Source organism: Pholcus phalangioides, unplaced genomic scaffold (genome assembly GCF_987345545.1).
Source record: "Pholcus phalangioides strain wild (caught in Gottingen) unplaced genomic scaffold, Ppha-v1.0 ptg000003l_1, whole genome shotgun sequence".
NCBI lineage: Eukaryota > Metazoa > Arthropoda > Arachnida > Araneae > Pholcidae > Pholcus > Pholcus phalangioides.
This window is the reverse complement of record NW_028301596.1, coordinates 35,717,341-35,733,843: the sequence shown is the minus strand read 5'-3', so window position 1 is coordinate 35,733,843 and position 16,503 is coordinate 35,717,341. Positions and strand designations below refer to the sequence as shown.

The following is a 16,503-nucleotide window of genomic DNA, read 5'->3' as shown; positions in this document are numbered from 1 at the left end:
GCTGTAAACGGCGTCGAATGGTACGCGCAGACACTGGATGATGCGGTACAGACTGAATGTGCTGTGCTATGGTTCGTGATGTGGCTGAGCGATCCGTCACTGCCATACGCACAATACGCCTGTCATCACGTGAAGTGGTGCACTGAGGTGGATGCGATCGAACACGTCGGTCCGTCGTACCCTCCTGCATCCAACGATCACATATCCGCATTACAATTGTTTGGTTTCGTCCAACACGACTACCGATTTCCCTGAAAGATAATCCACAATCTCGGTATTCCACTATCCTTCCTCTGTCGAACTCGGATACTTGATCAAAAGATGATCGCTGTTTTCTACGAGGCATAATTGATCGTTTTTTTGAAAAAACCACAAGAAAAACACAATTGCCGTACTTCAAATCGTCCAAATCTCCAAGCCTTAAATAGCGCTTTGAAGTGGCGCCACAGGCGCGCGTGATGTGCGTCTGCGCTGAAATTCTAATCATTTGCATATCTCACCTCCCCTAATGCATGTTGTAAATTTCATATTATTTGCATGCTTCCTTCAGGGTGTTGCATTTACGGTGGCCAGCAGTGTATATATATGTAGGTAAAAATTAATATGACTGGATTTCTGGGATTCTTTTGCGATGAAAAATCCCTTTTTGCAACAAGGGCCTACGCAGACCTCAGATTGGGGAACAACAAGTTTTGGGGGTTGGCATAATGAATATCACCCCCCCCCCCAGAAATTTCGGGGATTTACTAGTCTTCAAAAAGCTTTTCAACAACTACCAGAAATTGAACCGAGGAGTACGCAGGGAGCCCCCCCCCCCCCTTCCGTCGCATGATCAAAACTTGTAAGTTTCAAATATTTTTGTAAAAAAATTATAATGTCAGACTTGAATACCTTTATATATGCTATCTAAATCAATTTATGTTAATTTTTGAAATGTTTTTTAAGATTAGTAACCCCGAAATTTCTGAGTGATGAGATTCATTACGTCCGGTTTACGGAAATTTCGTCTCCATAATGAGTGACGACGTGAGTGGGTGAGTGACCAAGTAACTATATGAAGAACCAAATGAGTGACAGCATGAGTGAATAAGTAAGTGGGTGGGCGACCATATGAGTGAATAAGTAAGTGAGTTGGTGACCTTATGAGGCAATAAAAAGTTGTTACCGTATGAGAGGCCAAGTAACTGTTGTCACTCATACGGTCACTAACTTGGTTTTTCATATGATCATTCACTCCCCCAAACAGTCACTGATACGGTCAATTGCACCTTCACTCGGTCACTCATACAGTCACTCACCCACTTATATGGTCACTCATACGGTCAGGCAAATGAAATGTACCGGGTGAACAGTCAGGGGCTAAATTTCCGGACGCGAATTGTAGGAGGCGAAATTTCTGGATTCCGTACGCCTCTGTCCCACAGACATGATTATTTTTGTCGCACCACGGTCATTTTCTGCACACGAAGGCTAATTAGACCGGGACCTACAATTTATTGCCGATTCCGAACGGCAGGCTGGTTTTTTATACTCATCGAGAGGTTGGTGCGCTAACCCCTCGATGGGGGACTCCCTGCTGTAGCAATTTTTTGCTGCGGTCAAGTCGCCGTTTTTTGTTGTACCCTTGTGTCAGGAAAGTTTTCTGACAAGGATGAACCGGGTATCGAACTCGCGACACCTCTAAACATCCTTTGGTACTTTAGGTGCGCATCTGTACTGTCTGTTCCACAGACAGACACTAGTATGATAAAAATTAGGTGCCCATTGACGATTTATGTGTGGTTCCAGCCTCAAAACCACTTTAATAAGATTTTACGTCAATTTTCGAATAATAGTTTTTTGGAAAATTTTCTATCGTACCGCATATTTTACATCATTATAACGTACATTAACCGTTTGTAGTGACTACATCAAAATTTTTAACTTTTGAAATTTGAAACCATAATTTTATGACTGCAAGGTCACACAAACTAAAAAAAACCTTATTGGAATAGAATCCTTAGGATTCACAACGATAAATTATCTTTAATGAAATTTAAAGGCTTTTATATATATATATAAAATTCGGAAGCAATTACAAAACCCTTAAAAACTCACGACATGATGTCCATCATTTCCCAGCATTAAAATTATTCGAAAAATCTCTCAAAATCGGTAACTATATTCAGTAAAATATTTATCATAAAAAGAATTTAATATGCATAGTTTTTCAAAAAATAACCGATATACATATATATAAGACAGAAATCGATCAAAAATTCACCTACTTAAATCGACCGGAGAGAAATCTCTTCTAGACATCAATATCGGAAACTCAGCCGCAGGTATGAACGCGGGCATGATATCGGATTTTAGGATTTCTACTTATCGCGCGCGGGCATCCGATTTATCTTGTTATTATTACGTCGATGAATCACGTGTCATTTCCCGCATTTTTCCTTTCGGGTTTTCAAAAAGGAAGCGAATTACATATCTTCGAAAGGAAATTTAAGGAGGTGGGGGGGGAAGAAAAAAAAAAAGCCCAACGAACCGTCATTAATCCGGAAAAGATCGTGCAATGAACTCCGGAGGTGGGAAAAAAAGCCATCGTTCTGATTCATTAATTGATCTCTCCCATTACATTATCTTAAGAGAGATAATTTCATTATTTTCTCTTACGTAGTACTGATTTCCATTCACTCGTAACTACGACAGCAGGGAAAAAAAGAAACCCATTAACGAATGCCGATAAGATTTACATAAACAGGTTAGTAGGGAATACATCTAAAAGTACCACAGAAACATCTTTTCGGGAAAATTGTGGCTATCGCGTGAATAAATTTCTAATTTATGGTCAGATTTTTCCCTGAAATCTTCGGTTTTTGAATGACACATCAGATAGATAGTCAAGTGAGTCACTGGAAATTGGTTATGTCACGCCACACCCATGGGTGACAGTGAAAACTCCGGTTGATAATGGATATGATAACACACCGCCTGGTCAAAAAATGTTGTCACACACACACACATGCTTTATTGCTCTTACTGTGCCAGTTTAGAAGGAAATGTTGTGTGGTCTAGTGCTGTTCCTCTAGTTGTCGTTGCCACCGCATCCTAGATTAAGGGTGCTCAACCTTTAGGAGACTGCGGGCCACTTTGCTAATTTGAAAACATGTCGCAGGCAACTAAGTCATCTGTAAACGAGGCGCGGATCACTTAAAGGATCTGGGAATTTGTCGCGGGCCGCTTAAGTACTCTGGAACTGGAAATCCTCGCTATGCTCCAGTCACTCAAGTGATCTGCAAATATGTCGCGGTTCACTTGAGTAATGTGTAACTGAAAGGGCCACTTAAATTCTCTATAAATATGCCACGGCCCGTTCAAGTGCTCTGGTACTGCACGGGAGGCCACTTAAGTGATCTCGGTTAATTTTTTACACAATTGGGTTAGAGGTGGCGAGCCATATCAGATGACACCGAGGGCCACAGGTTGAGCACATAAATGTCCTTACACCAAGATCTTTCGTGTGCTTCCAGGTTAGACTTTTTAAACTCTTCCCTGTATAGTGAATTTACACAGTGTAAACTCTCGGTAAAGAACAACATGGGACCCAAAGTTTTGTTTGCTAACGGGGAGTGTCCGTTAATATATAGCGAACTCTCCGCTATCCATACAGAGGTTTTTTAACAGCTGGCTGATGCGAAGATTTATTTTGGAAAGAGAGAAAATTCAACTGTGCCCCTGCGGGGAACCGAACCCACGTCCTTTCACTTTTCGGGTAAACTCCCTAGACCACTAGACTACAGAGAAGTGGGTTCGATTCCCTTCAGGGGCATTTGAATTTTCTCTCTTTCCAAAATATATCTTCGCATCAGCCAGCTGTTAAAAAACCTCTGTATATACATTGAGGCCCTGTTTCACAAACTTCAAAAGTGCCCGTTATTTCATTCGTTTTAGTGCGTAAAAAATCCTAAAAAAATTCAAACACCGATATCTCGGCGAAATTTAATCCAAATATCTCGGGGAAGTACAGATTTCACTGATTTTGCATTCTTTCTAATCACTTCAATTTAAATTTAACAAAACTATCATTGCTGAACTGGCATTTTACAGATAATTCTTATTATTGTTATTTTTTTTTTTTTAATTTAGTCACCAGGGGAATTTTATTACCATTGAGAACTCTTCCTGAAACACCTTGTATAGAATCCGGTTGATTTTTCAAAGATTCCACAGCGGACTTGCAAAATTTCAGAAATTTTTGTTTGTGTAAAATGTGCGATACCTCAACAACATTTCGAAATTGAGGGCATTTAAAGAAGAGAGAGAGAGAGGACTCTCATTGTAAGCCAATCAGCAGCACATTTGATGTTATTATTCGGTTTGAAGTCAAGTGAAAAATACAGGTCAAGGTTATTAATTAATAAATCGATAAAAGGAACTCACCAACCATGTATGTCCGATTTTTCCCTCTGGTCAAGAAAGAATAGATAAACCTTTTACGAAATGTTATTAATAATGAACGGAGGAGAGAATCTTCTCATCCTCAACCTTGAAAGATTTGGGAGCATTGAAAATGAATGAAAAAGGAGAAAGAATGTCTTCTTTACTTGCAAGACGTTATGCATGTGTTTGTTCTAATTTTCTCGATAAAAAAAGAACAGGAAACACCCACAAGTGAAGCCATGTTTTCATGAATCGTGTTTCGTGACCTCGTAAGTAGTACTATTTACTAGCTCGTCGTAGAAGAGCTCTTTATTATGAATAGAAGACTATACGTGCATTTTTCCGGAAGTATCCAGTGTGGTATGATGTGATCAATCATTTCTCTGAATACGGTTACTGAGGTCTGGGTGGTGATTTTTGAGAAAAAGACGACTCATATTTGGTCACTGGAGAATTATGAAGAATATCCCCGATTGTAATTTCCCTTGAAATCGGTTTTATTTCATATATTTTGCCTTCCAAGATGTCTTTTCAGAGATTCTCTTCCATGTGTTTCTCTACTTTCTGAAATATCCAATATTTCCTGACTTTAGCTTATTGGGATTCCTGTGCCTTCTCATTTGTTCTAGAATTAATTATTAACATTATTTCCCCACTTTCCGTCACCTTTTTTAACACTTTAACTGGCATGAATAAATCAGTAAACCTCTGCAAAAAATGCCATACATTTTTTATGAGGTAGGTTTTTATACGATTTACAGCAGCTGCAAAGTGGGGGGGGGGATAGAAAAATGTATTCCATTGAGAAAAATCAGCTTTACATAATATCTGTGTTCTTAATTGATAAAATAAATAATCAAGAAAGCGAGATATCTCGTCAATGTCAGTGAGAGGGTTGACGATTAGTGTGTTTCGTAATGGTGGTTAACTCTCTCCCTTTATCAGTCTGTTTTCCCATGTTCTCCAGCAAGAATTTTAGAGGTGCAGATTAACCAACGTTGGAGTCATTTATATATAAAATAATTTCTACTCTTCCTGCTCTTTTTTTGAGTTTTCTGACCATTTTTTTGCATTTTTTTAAATTTAATTTTTTTCTTCTTTTTAAAATTTATGGCCCCTCCCCCGGTTTTTTCCCTTCAAAATTTCTCTCCTTTCTTTCCCTTTCCCGCATTTCTATCCTTTTTCATTTTTTTTTCTCTTTTAGCTTTTCCTTATTTTTTTGTTTCTAAATTTCTCTTCCTTTCTTGAATTACTGCCCCCCCCCCCCGATTTTAATTTCTGTAATTTCTGGCCCTTTTTTTTTTAATTTCTAGCCCCTTCCCCGCTCGTTCCCGGATTTCTATTCCTCCTTCCGATGCAGACACATTGACTTTTATTGTTCCTTATGCAAGATGGTAACGAAGTGTATGCTCTAATATTTTGGTATACGGAGTGATTTTGAAAGAATCATCCGATTTCAAAATGATTCTTCACTTGAAATCGATCATTAATAATATTGTCCATAAAACGTAGACAACACATTCCTCCTCCTCCTCCCCCCCCCCTCCTATATTCAAACATTACTTGCAATTTCGTTTCTTTAATTTTGAAAAAATATATAATTTTGAAATCGGGAGGTTTTTTTCTGAGTCATCCTGAATAAGTACTCAGCTGCGTAAATGCGTAATTTTACGTTTTTACTTTGTTGAATTTCTCGCGACATCCCTAGCACATTGACGCAACCCGGCCAGGTGGTCACGACCCACACTTTGGGAACCACTGCTCTACAAAATGTAATTTTTTCTTGTGAAATAGGTGTTTCAACTTAACTCGGATGCGTCTTATATAAGATATTATGCGTATTTCAATGCGTAATCGACCAAGGAGAGGAGTGTTTTGGATGCATTTCTCAGGAACACATATTGATTTCTGTTCTGAAATCCCAATATATAAGAGAATCAATTTTTCTGTAGATAAATATTCTCACTTTCACCATCCTTCCAGAGATAGAGCACGTTATTCCAAAACTTTTTCTCAAGATTGTTGTTTCAATACAGCTGAATATGGAAATATCGGCATTCTTCGGTTAGAGGCGGAGACGACCATTATAGTGCGTGACTTTACCGATGAGACCACATCCGAGAAAATATCACAGAGTAAATCAATATGTTCGTTCGGATGTATATGTTGTGTCAAGTCAGAGCGTTATCGTATATAAATTAAGTAATTGGGAGAGAAATGATATGTGGCGGAGTGATCTGATATCTGGATTTGTTAAGAAAAAGATCCTAGTGGATACACAATACGTGTTATTTTACTGACGGTGCTTTTGCACCATTCTTCAGGGTACAATATAAGTCTGTAATATAAGTTACTGTTACAGAGAGTAACAATACGCAATAACTGACCGTTATTTTACCCTCCGATCTCTCTAGCGCAGGTATTTTCAAACTTTCCACTTTATCAAGTCTTGGAAATTGTAAATATCTTGCTGCACCGGCCAATCTCTGTAAGAAATGCACTGTAGAGCTGCCAGCCTCCCACAGTTGATCCACAATACAATATTATCAATGCCGCATCTTATTTTAAGGAGCCCCCGCGTATGCTCATGCGTTAACCTTCTCACTGGTATTGACGAGACTTCTTGCCTGTGTATTTTAGCAATGACAAGCCCAGATATACACGGTGTCCCACAACTTCGTAAATAGTATAAAAGTTCATGAAAATTCGAAGAATTGGTGTATCTGAATGCGGTTTGTGAAAAAGTTATTTCACGAAGAGGGATTTTTTTTCTTTTTTCGGTACAGAAAAAAAAAACTATTTCCAATTTTTGTCATCAGAGGGCGTTGCATGGAAGAAAATCATGGAAATATGCAAATCAGAGTTCTATAAAATGCAGGTTGTATGATTAACACACAGACATGATCGTAAAATGCATGATTGTTGAATGATTAACAATTGTATGAATGTATGATTAACAAATCATTTCTGAATTTCCCTGTTGCTGTTGCTTACATGAGGTTTTGATTGGGATTTCACATCGTTGGACAAAGTAATATTGGTGAAATTGTTTTACCTCTATCGTGAATCACCGGCTCAAGTTTTACAAACGTTTCGGACACAGAATAGATTTAGAAAGTTTCGGGTCTACGCAATCATGACAGACTGGTTGCTAGCGCCCTCTATTGGAAAGAATTTGAACTAAGTTTTTTTCTCCTCAGTACAGTAAAGTATCGATTATTCAAACAATTGAGGACTTGGTGTGTGTTCGGATAACCGATCATTCACGGAAAAAAATTGCGCCAGTGTCATAAGAGCAATATGAGACAAAGAAACAGTGATATTAAACAAACTATTTACAACTGTAATGGGATAACCTGTGTAACTTAATTTTACCCACCATAGAGAGAGCAGGGTTCACCAAATTTTTTACTTTCGCGGCCACCTTTCCAGTCTCGATAAGAAACCGAAAACTTACCAGGTTTACACAGTTGATGCAATTGTGATGAAAGATTTCATTAATGCCTCCTCAAAATTTTATAGACCCTTGCCTATGCTCATCTGTTAACCCTCCCAGCTGCATTGGCGAGATATCTCGCCTCCTAATTTTGAGGAATTACAAGCACAAATATAAAACTGATTATGGTACACACTCCCCCCCCCCTTTGTACCTGCAGGAAATTGGAAAAAGCCATCTTCATGGGGGGAAAAAAAGACGCTTCATAAGGGGTTTAGTAATTTCTACTATCACTTTTTGGAGACCATATTAGTGAAAAAAAAGTACCGACGAATTCCGTTATAGCGAAAAAACCCCGTTGTAACGAAAAACTTTCTAGTCCTTGAATAAGTTTGCATAGGAACAATGTATTGCGAATTCGGATATCGCGAAATGAAAAATCCGTCATAACGAATTCAGAAACTAGTTTCAGAAAATCAACAAAGGAGTACAGAACGTTCCAAAAATGATCCCGCAAAATCCGTTCCAGGGAACTTAAATGACTAACTTACTGAACTATTGGGGGAAGAAGGGTTGTGTTCTTCAACGGCAGTGTTTCTGAACTGCCGGGCCGGGCCCTAACATTAGTCAGATAGGGCCGTGAGTGGATCACTGTTTCTTTAAAAAAAATAATATATATTTGTTACTCATTAGTCGTGCGCATGATCGGAGCTTCCAATCACAAAAAAAGTCCACCGGGTCGCGGGATTCCAAAAGATTTAAGCGTGTTCTTTGGCTTGTGCGGAGGAAATTCCAACCAATACGGTGCATGGAAGAGAAATTAAATCCGTGGTAGGCCAGTGGCAACGAATGAGGGATGTTTCACATTTCTTGTGTTTCAAAATGAGTGGCCTCCAAAAAGAAAGTTTTCGATCAAAAGAAAACGAAAGATAATTTCTGAAGTTGACGCTGGAGTAAATAAAAACAATGTGGCATCAAAAAAATCTTCATCTACTTTTTCTATATTTTTTGAAACTCGGGTCAAATTAGAATTTCAAATTAAAACAGCAGTTTCCATAGAAAAAAAAAAGACTAGACTTTCAAATTTTCAAGATGTGGATGCAGCTGTCTTCACAGGACATGGATTCAAGACATTTTCCAAAAACATACATGGTTTCAGGACATTCATTCCGAAAATGTGATAGTTACCAGCCCACTCATATGAGAAAAGACTTTGGAACTTGCATGTGCTTTAGATGCAAAATCTGTCAAGCATTGCATGCGTTTGAGCACGCATATACGTCAGAGGAATTTGCTGTTTCCTCGGTTTCCATAATATTGTACCTATAAAAATAAAATATATAAACATCCTCGGAGATCGTTATAACGGGATTCGGCTGTAGTAGTGAAACCATTCACTACTTTTCTTATACCATACTTACAGAGGGATATTGACTTGATCGGAGGGGGGGGGGGTGGGATGGTACAGAAAAGAGGCAGACGAGACACTTGATTTTTTTTTAAAACTTTTACATTGGAAGAATGCAGGTGTCGTGGGGATATGATTGAAGAGTTTAAAATTTTTAATGGAATGAATGAAATGGACCACGAGTTATTAATACATCTTCAATCAACTGCTTAGTCAAGGAGACACCAGTATCGTTACGTACGGGACAATTCGAAATTGTGGTGTCGCAAGAAGTTTTTCTCTGGAATAACTTACCTCCAGGGGTCGTGCGTTTTAACACAATTGACACGTTTAAAAAGAAATACGATAAACATATTGGGATGAATCGAGAAGTTATCCATACTTTAGTAAGGCAATCATTTTTTTTATGGGCAGTATATTTATATTTTATCATAATTATTGATTTTTTATTGCTCTTATTGGGTTGCTGTATTTTTTTATATAGTTTATATACGTATATTCGACATCCATATTATTTCATGGGCATGTTTTTTCAGCCATCTCGATGGGTATTTTGTCTGTTGTGGTCTTTGTAATAAGCAAGTTATAACGGAGATCATTAAAAATAATTATTCTGGAGAAAGGTAATTTTTTTTTTTAATTTAAAAGAAATAAATATGACTTCCCGGTGTCAAGTGACAGTTGATTGAGGCTTATCAAATCTTTTTTCGAAATGTTTACATATACGCAAGTCATCGTTAAAAACATTTAAATGACTAGATGAGAGAACTCTAGATCCAGGATATACAACTCATTGGAGATGGACCTTCCCTAGATATATGAATTACACAAATGCCGAGGTCAGCGCACCGATAAGCCTGTTGGCATCATAACTCAACCGAATAAATAAAAAATTTTATTATAGAATATATTAATCTTCGACCCATAAATAAGGGAGGCTGGTGCATAAAAAAAAAAAAGTCCTCGGTTTATCTCTTTCATATCTCAGAGCGATATATACTTATATATCGCGAAATACCTAGAATAAGCGTGATAACGTACGGCAGTAAACTCACTTAATTTCGTTTCTTAACCTCTTATACATGAAGAGACAAGCCATAAAGTAAGTCTTTTCTAGTTTTCTTCTATTAAAAAAGCCTTGAAGATGGCATTGGAGGGGGGGGGAGGAGGAGGAGAGATTCTTTACCAATTTTTATGATGATCATGATGATGGGGTTTTTTTTTTTTTGTGTCGTGATTTCTTTTCAACGCTTCGCCAATCTTCTGTGGAAAGTAAGAGTCAAGATATAGTTGATAACACGTAGAGAGATAGTGGATGTCTTTTCGGTGATCTTTATCTTGAAATAGACTTCTTGGGAGACAAGAGACACCAACGATGCGTGCATGGTGGCTAGCTTAACCCATTCATGCGATGGTTGTCATACTTTCACTTTCGTTGTAGCGAGACACGAGCGAAAAAGATAAATTATTTGCTTATCGGGATGTCCGATAAAACTGTTGAAATTGACATGAATAAATTAGTTTGTGAATATCACCGTAAATTAGTTGAGATTTATTTCGCTTCAGAGCCGATGTAAAAGAAAAGTTTTGACTTTGTTATTCTTTTGAAATCGGTGGGGAAAAAAAATGCATTTCATATAGGGGAGATCGTTGTAAATTGGAACATAATATAAATAGTTTTCCCGCTTAGAGGAACCCACCAAATTATTTCCGTTTGAGGACCCTGATTTGATTCAGATGTTATGCTGCGAATGGTTCGCACAGACTCAAACGCAGTTCATCACCAGTTAACCTAGAAGTAGTTTATATAAAGCTTTTCCCACTAGGTGGTTAATTCCTTTTTGACCATGTTTCCGTGGCCCTGAAGTCAAGAGCAATCAATTTTCAATTAATTAACTCGATTTCTTGCCAATGTTTCTTTCACCTGGTCCCATACCTTTCCCTCTTTGAATATTCCACGGTCCCAAGTATATCTTACGGCTCTAGGTTGAGAACATTCGATATGCATGATAAAAGAATATTTTTTTTAGTGCAGTACACTCAACTCGGTTACCGACATCAAAGATTCAACGAAATTTTGTCGGTGTGACCAAGTTTCTGTAGATCTTTTTAATATAAAAAATATAATTAGATGCGGTAGTCCAATATTATATGCCCATACTGAGTTGTTCTCTGACCTTGACGCGTGAAAGGAGGGTTCATTTTCCATATAGGGGAAAAGGGGAAAAACTAAAATAGCACAAAAGACGCCAACGGAAAATACCAATTTTAATAGACTTTTTTGCCGAAAGAAGATGAATGGAATCGCCCATCGTGACGTTTCATGTAGCCAGAGACCAACTCAGCGTAGGTATACAATACCATACGTTATTATTAGGGTTATTCAGCGAGAAAAATACAGGAAATTTGGATCATGAACAAAGGACATTGCCAATTCTCTCGCCAAAAATGTTTTCAGTTGTCCATGAAATTACCAATTACGACTGCTTATAAATATCACCCTTGGTGAAAAACATGCGATGCTACAGAAAGTCTGTAACGAATTAAAATGTATTCAACGAAAAAAAAATTGAACAAATCAAATGTATGTGAAATATGTTTTTCTAATAATCTCGTATCAAATTATACAAATTACCTTTATCCCCGATTTTAGTATAAAGATTGGAAATTAAAGTAAAGCTTCGTTGAAAAATAGGATTTTTTTTAAAATTCGCCAAAAGCACGGGAGAAAAATGGGGAAGCCCCGTTTAAGGGGGTACGGAAATGCATGTCAAAGCTTCAAACATGAAATACAATTTTTTTTTATCGTTAATGTATCACAAGTTGGACATTCCATTTTATGGGAAGGAATTTCTTGAGGAAAACGGCATGAAACAACCACGATGGAGATAGCAGGAGGATGTTTGGTTGAAATAATTCCGCCAAATGTCGTCAATGTTGGTTCGGGATTTGCAAAGAGCTTCAAATATTTTGGTTCGTTACTCGAAATTGTCGGTAAGTCGAGAAGCGGCTGCATTTTAATCACTATAAATACTGAAGAAAACGAGTTTCGAATCGGGTCAATTACTATATGTGCAGAGAAGTGATTCAAACATTTCGTAAATCTTAAAAGCAAACATCGAACTGATAGTAATCAATGAACTATGAAAATTACTTTCAACTGGACCTCGACCTTAAGACCAAATCTCATTAAAAGATTGAAGTCGTCCTTATTCACTCTTACATTTATGATTTACATACCGAATTAAGGACACAAAAGCTGAAAACAGCTTCTATCTATCAATTGATCGATCGATCAATCAAACGATGTTTACACAAAACGATCAAAAGGACGATTACTCTCAAATTCGGATTGAACTATAGAGAAAAATTGGAACATTTTCATGATGCGAACTTAAAATACATTGAAAGTGCAGGGTGGAACGGACCGTTAACGGACTCTTTTATGATCCCCGGTCCCGTGGAATAAGGCTTTAATGCATTTCACTCCCTGATATCCCTATAAGACCGAGCTCGATCGATCGTATGGGTGAAATACTTAACACACATCCATGTTTTTAAAAATTTCCGGTCTTAAAGGGTTAACGTGGACACTCTCGATAGCGAACAGTAAAATCAAACAAACTCAAAACATTTTTTCCCAAACTCTAATTTGCGCATTTTTACTCGTAAATCGGGAATTTATCATATTCAACGGTGATTATGTATAATCCCAAGTTCTTATTGGTAAATATAATAATCCTTCAATTAATTACTTGATTAATTAAACATAATTGTGGTCCAGGATACTGATTTCAAATGGTAATGTTGGTTTTGTTTGCACATGCTGACACGTGTGAAGAAAGCCAACATAACTGATATTAAGAACATGTATTTCTTCTTCACGGGCTTTTCAATTTTTATTGTGAAATGTGTAATGTACGCATCATGTACGGGCAAAAATAATTAATTGGCTTAATGAAGAGTAGATAGGTTATAAAATTTTTCCATATTTTTATCACTTTCCAACTTCATTTGGGAATTATGCATAATCGGAGGTAAAAAGTGATAAATGTAGTGAAATACAGTATAATGAAACCTTTATTGAAACTATTGGTGGTTATGCATAACCATTGGTGTATCACTTTTACACCCAGTAACATATAGGAACCAATTGCGACCGAAGTAATAATAATCATCATATAGCTGGGAAAGTCGTATAAACGAAGTTCTACTGGTTATCGTACCACCCTAATAGCGGACACCCCCGTTAGTGGACAAAAGTTTCGGTGTCATTCATGGGTGTCCGTCATCGAGAGGTTCTACTGTATGTGCTAAGCACCAAAATTAATATATCGAGAAAAAAAAACCAAAATATTGTTGAAAAAAATCAGAAGGAAATGTAAAAATATAAATTTATATATTAATATAAAATTTTATGACTATTTTTGAAATCATTGAAATAATTTATAGGCATTATTATTTGTTTTAAAATAATGAAAACCAAGGCCGAAATTCGGAAAAATATACTTTTTACGAAATAAATGGGATGTGATAGAGTAAAAGTAATTTAATATTAAAATGAATTGATTTAGTGTTTGATTTGTGGAAAATAAACAAAAATGATCAAATAATTAAATAAATCTAATGATATAACTATCGTAATGAAAATAAATTGAAGGGCCGTGTGTAATTTCAAAAAAATTTTGATTACTATGAAAACGGAATGAATAGTTTTTATTGTACCTATAGAGATAGATATGACAATCTCATGGTTCATATTGCCCTAAATCACGGCACAGGGCTGTCTCAACAGCACCATAGGCTCCTGGATAAAGTGACATTTTGCGGATCCCTACCTAGTTGGAAGTATACTTGCCTACCAATTTACACTCAAAATTAGCATCAAATCTAATTTGTTGTTGGGGCCGCCAATGCACTTCAGACCCCCACCCCGAGTGAATCCCATTTTTGATCGCTCTTCCAATTCTTAACCCCAAACTGCATAAAAATTTCATATATTTTTATGCTGGTTGCATGTCAATACAGTCGTATCCTGTTTTAACGAATACCGTTATAGCGAAAATCTCGTTTTAACGAACACTTTTCTAATCCTCCAACTAAGTTTACATAGGAAAAATGCAAACACGTGGAATTTCATTATAACGAAGTGATTTCTGCGGTCTGTTGGAGTTCGTTATAACGGGATTCGGCTGTATAATATTTAAGAAGTTTGAAAAAATTATGCAACTATCGGATGTTTTTTTTTTTGCATTAATCTAACTTTTCAATTGAATTAACTTCGTAATTAACATAATAATAAACTTTAAATAAGGATAAAATTTCTGAAATTTTAATTTTCAAAAAAATTCATGAAACATTAAACTTCTTTGCAAAGAAATTAAAAAAAAACAAACTATGACACTCATTAGACCTTTTAAATTCCAAAAATAATCGATTTTTTGCGCAAATTTTCATGAAAATAAAACTTGTAAAAAAATTTTGTTTTGTTTTCAACGTGTCAAAAATTCCTCCTTTAGTATAGTTATCATTGACTATGATAAGAGTATAGTAATAAAGATAATCTTCTGATAATTACCGCTACTTAACTATTCGAATGTAAATCAAGCTCAAAATAACACTCACCTTTCTCAAATAGGAACTTCAAAGTCCTGTGATCAGTTGAATTTTCAAAAACTCGATCTCAAGGGCGTTCCGAACACACATACACAACCCTTTATATACAAGAGGTCACTCTTCACCAACAGGACGATCAACTGCGAGGAATTTTAAATATATATTATATATGATCTGAACTTGAAAAAATAATGTTACTAGCTTTTTTTTTTTTCGTGGCGTGTCAAGGCTAAGGTCGTCCGAGACACGACGACAAGCAACACAAAAAGCCAATTTTTCTACCTATTGTTGTTTTTTTGTGGTACCAGTGTTGATATATCACCTTATATAAACACACACTCACATAAACAGTCGAGTTCTCTTTCTCGCAACAGCAAAAGTTCAACTGCCTGAGAAATATTTCAGGAGATACCTCCTTCTATTAAGATATAGCCAGTAGTCCCGTATTGTAAATACGCCGAGAGTCCTCCTCCATAAAGCTAAGTTTATTGCTAGATCAATTGAGACAAACTTGGAGGATACCGCACAGAGTCACGTCACGTTTTTTGTTTGAATTGTGCTTTTTTTTCCTAGAAATCGAAGCGTCACCTTTTTCTTTGTGTTTTTCAATATATATATATATTTCTGGTTTTAGTGTTGCTTTCACCCTCCTTTCACTTCAACATGAACAGCACCAGCAGTTGCCACACCTCGGCGCTCCACTGGAAAAAATAAATAAATTGCGTTTAGTTACTTCACTGGGTTTTGTTGCGTTTTTTTTTTCACGATTGTACGCCATGGTGCCGCTGGGGAAGTGGGAGCAGCTCAATCATCTTGATGTTGTTGTTGTTGCAGCAGCAGCAGGCAGTTTGCATGAATGGGTCGCTTCTGGTTGAAAGTCCTGTATGATAGTCGTTCATTGGATGATGCATCCGATCCGATATTATTCGGAGAAAAAGAGAAACTGCAGTGAATGAATTACCAGCAGGACTAGAAGTAGGCAGTAAAGCGTAGAGGAAAGAGATAGAACTTGTCTGAGCTGAGGCAGTGCAACCACCCGCGCTTGCTATCTCTGCGGCTATTCTTTTTTGGCGGAAGAGTGGTCAACTAGAACGGAGATGAGATGGATCGGTCACGATTGACCAGAGATCGACTGTGTTCAGCCGCTTGACCTTCTCTGTGTCTGTCTATCGAGCGTTTGTGAAGGTTGAGGTCGGAAGTTTAGGGGTCATCATCATCTTCTCGAAGCTTGGAGTGATCACTCGCGTGTTATATGAGGAATTTTTTCCGCATGTGATATTGACCGTATTAATAATGATTGAATAGGGATGCCGGATGCGAATTAGGTTTTTTTCTTTGGATGATTACGTCATGTATAGCCGTAACTAATCTGAAATTAGTTTGAGAAAACGTGCAATTTTTTGTGTCTCAGTGTTCATGCTTGAATTAGACATTGAAAATTATGATTATATGCTGAATGAGGAATCACGAAGGGTCCACAATTTGTAACCATAAAAAAAGTCGCATACTTTGTTGTATCTTTTTAGCACTGGTAACAGCTGACATATGTCGTGACGATACATATATGAGGTCATGTAATGTCTCTACGCCTATTCCTGACATAATTAATATTTCATTA

At 37.0% G+C, this 16,503-nt stretch overlaps 1 protein-coding gene across 6 annotated transcripts in view; it reads right to left on the bottom strand.

Annotated features, from left to right (window-relative positions):
• LOC149088468 (uncharacterized) overlaps positions 1 to 16,503 on the bottom strand; it is a 100,959-nt gene that overhangs the window by 57,439 nt on the left and 27,017 nt on the right. The window contains exons 1-2 of one of the 6 annotated variants that reach the window (XM_089247575.1): positions 15,229 to 15,897; positions 14,895 to 15,025 (exon numbers count right to left, since the gene is read on the bottom strand). The exons of 1 other annotated variant lie outside the window; for it this stretch is intronic. The gene's annotated coding sequence lies outside the window, so the exon portion shown is untranslated. Of the gene's footprint in view, positions 1 to 2,267; positions 2,357 to 4,425; positions 4,545 to 14,894; positions 15,898 to 16,503 lie in introns of those variants that run through there. 4 more of the 6 variants (XM_089247569.1, XM_089247574.1, XM_089247571.1 and 1 more) reach the window with 4 other exon arrangements.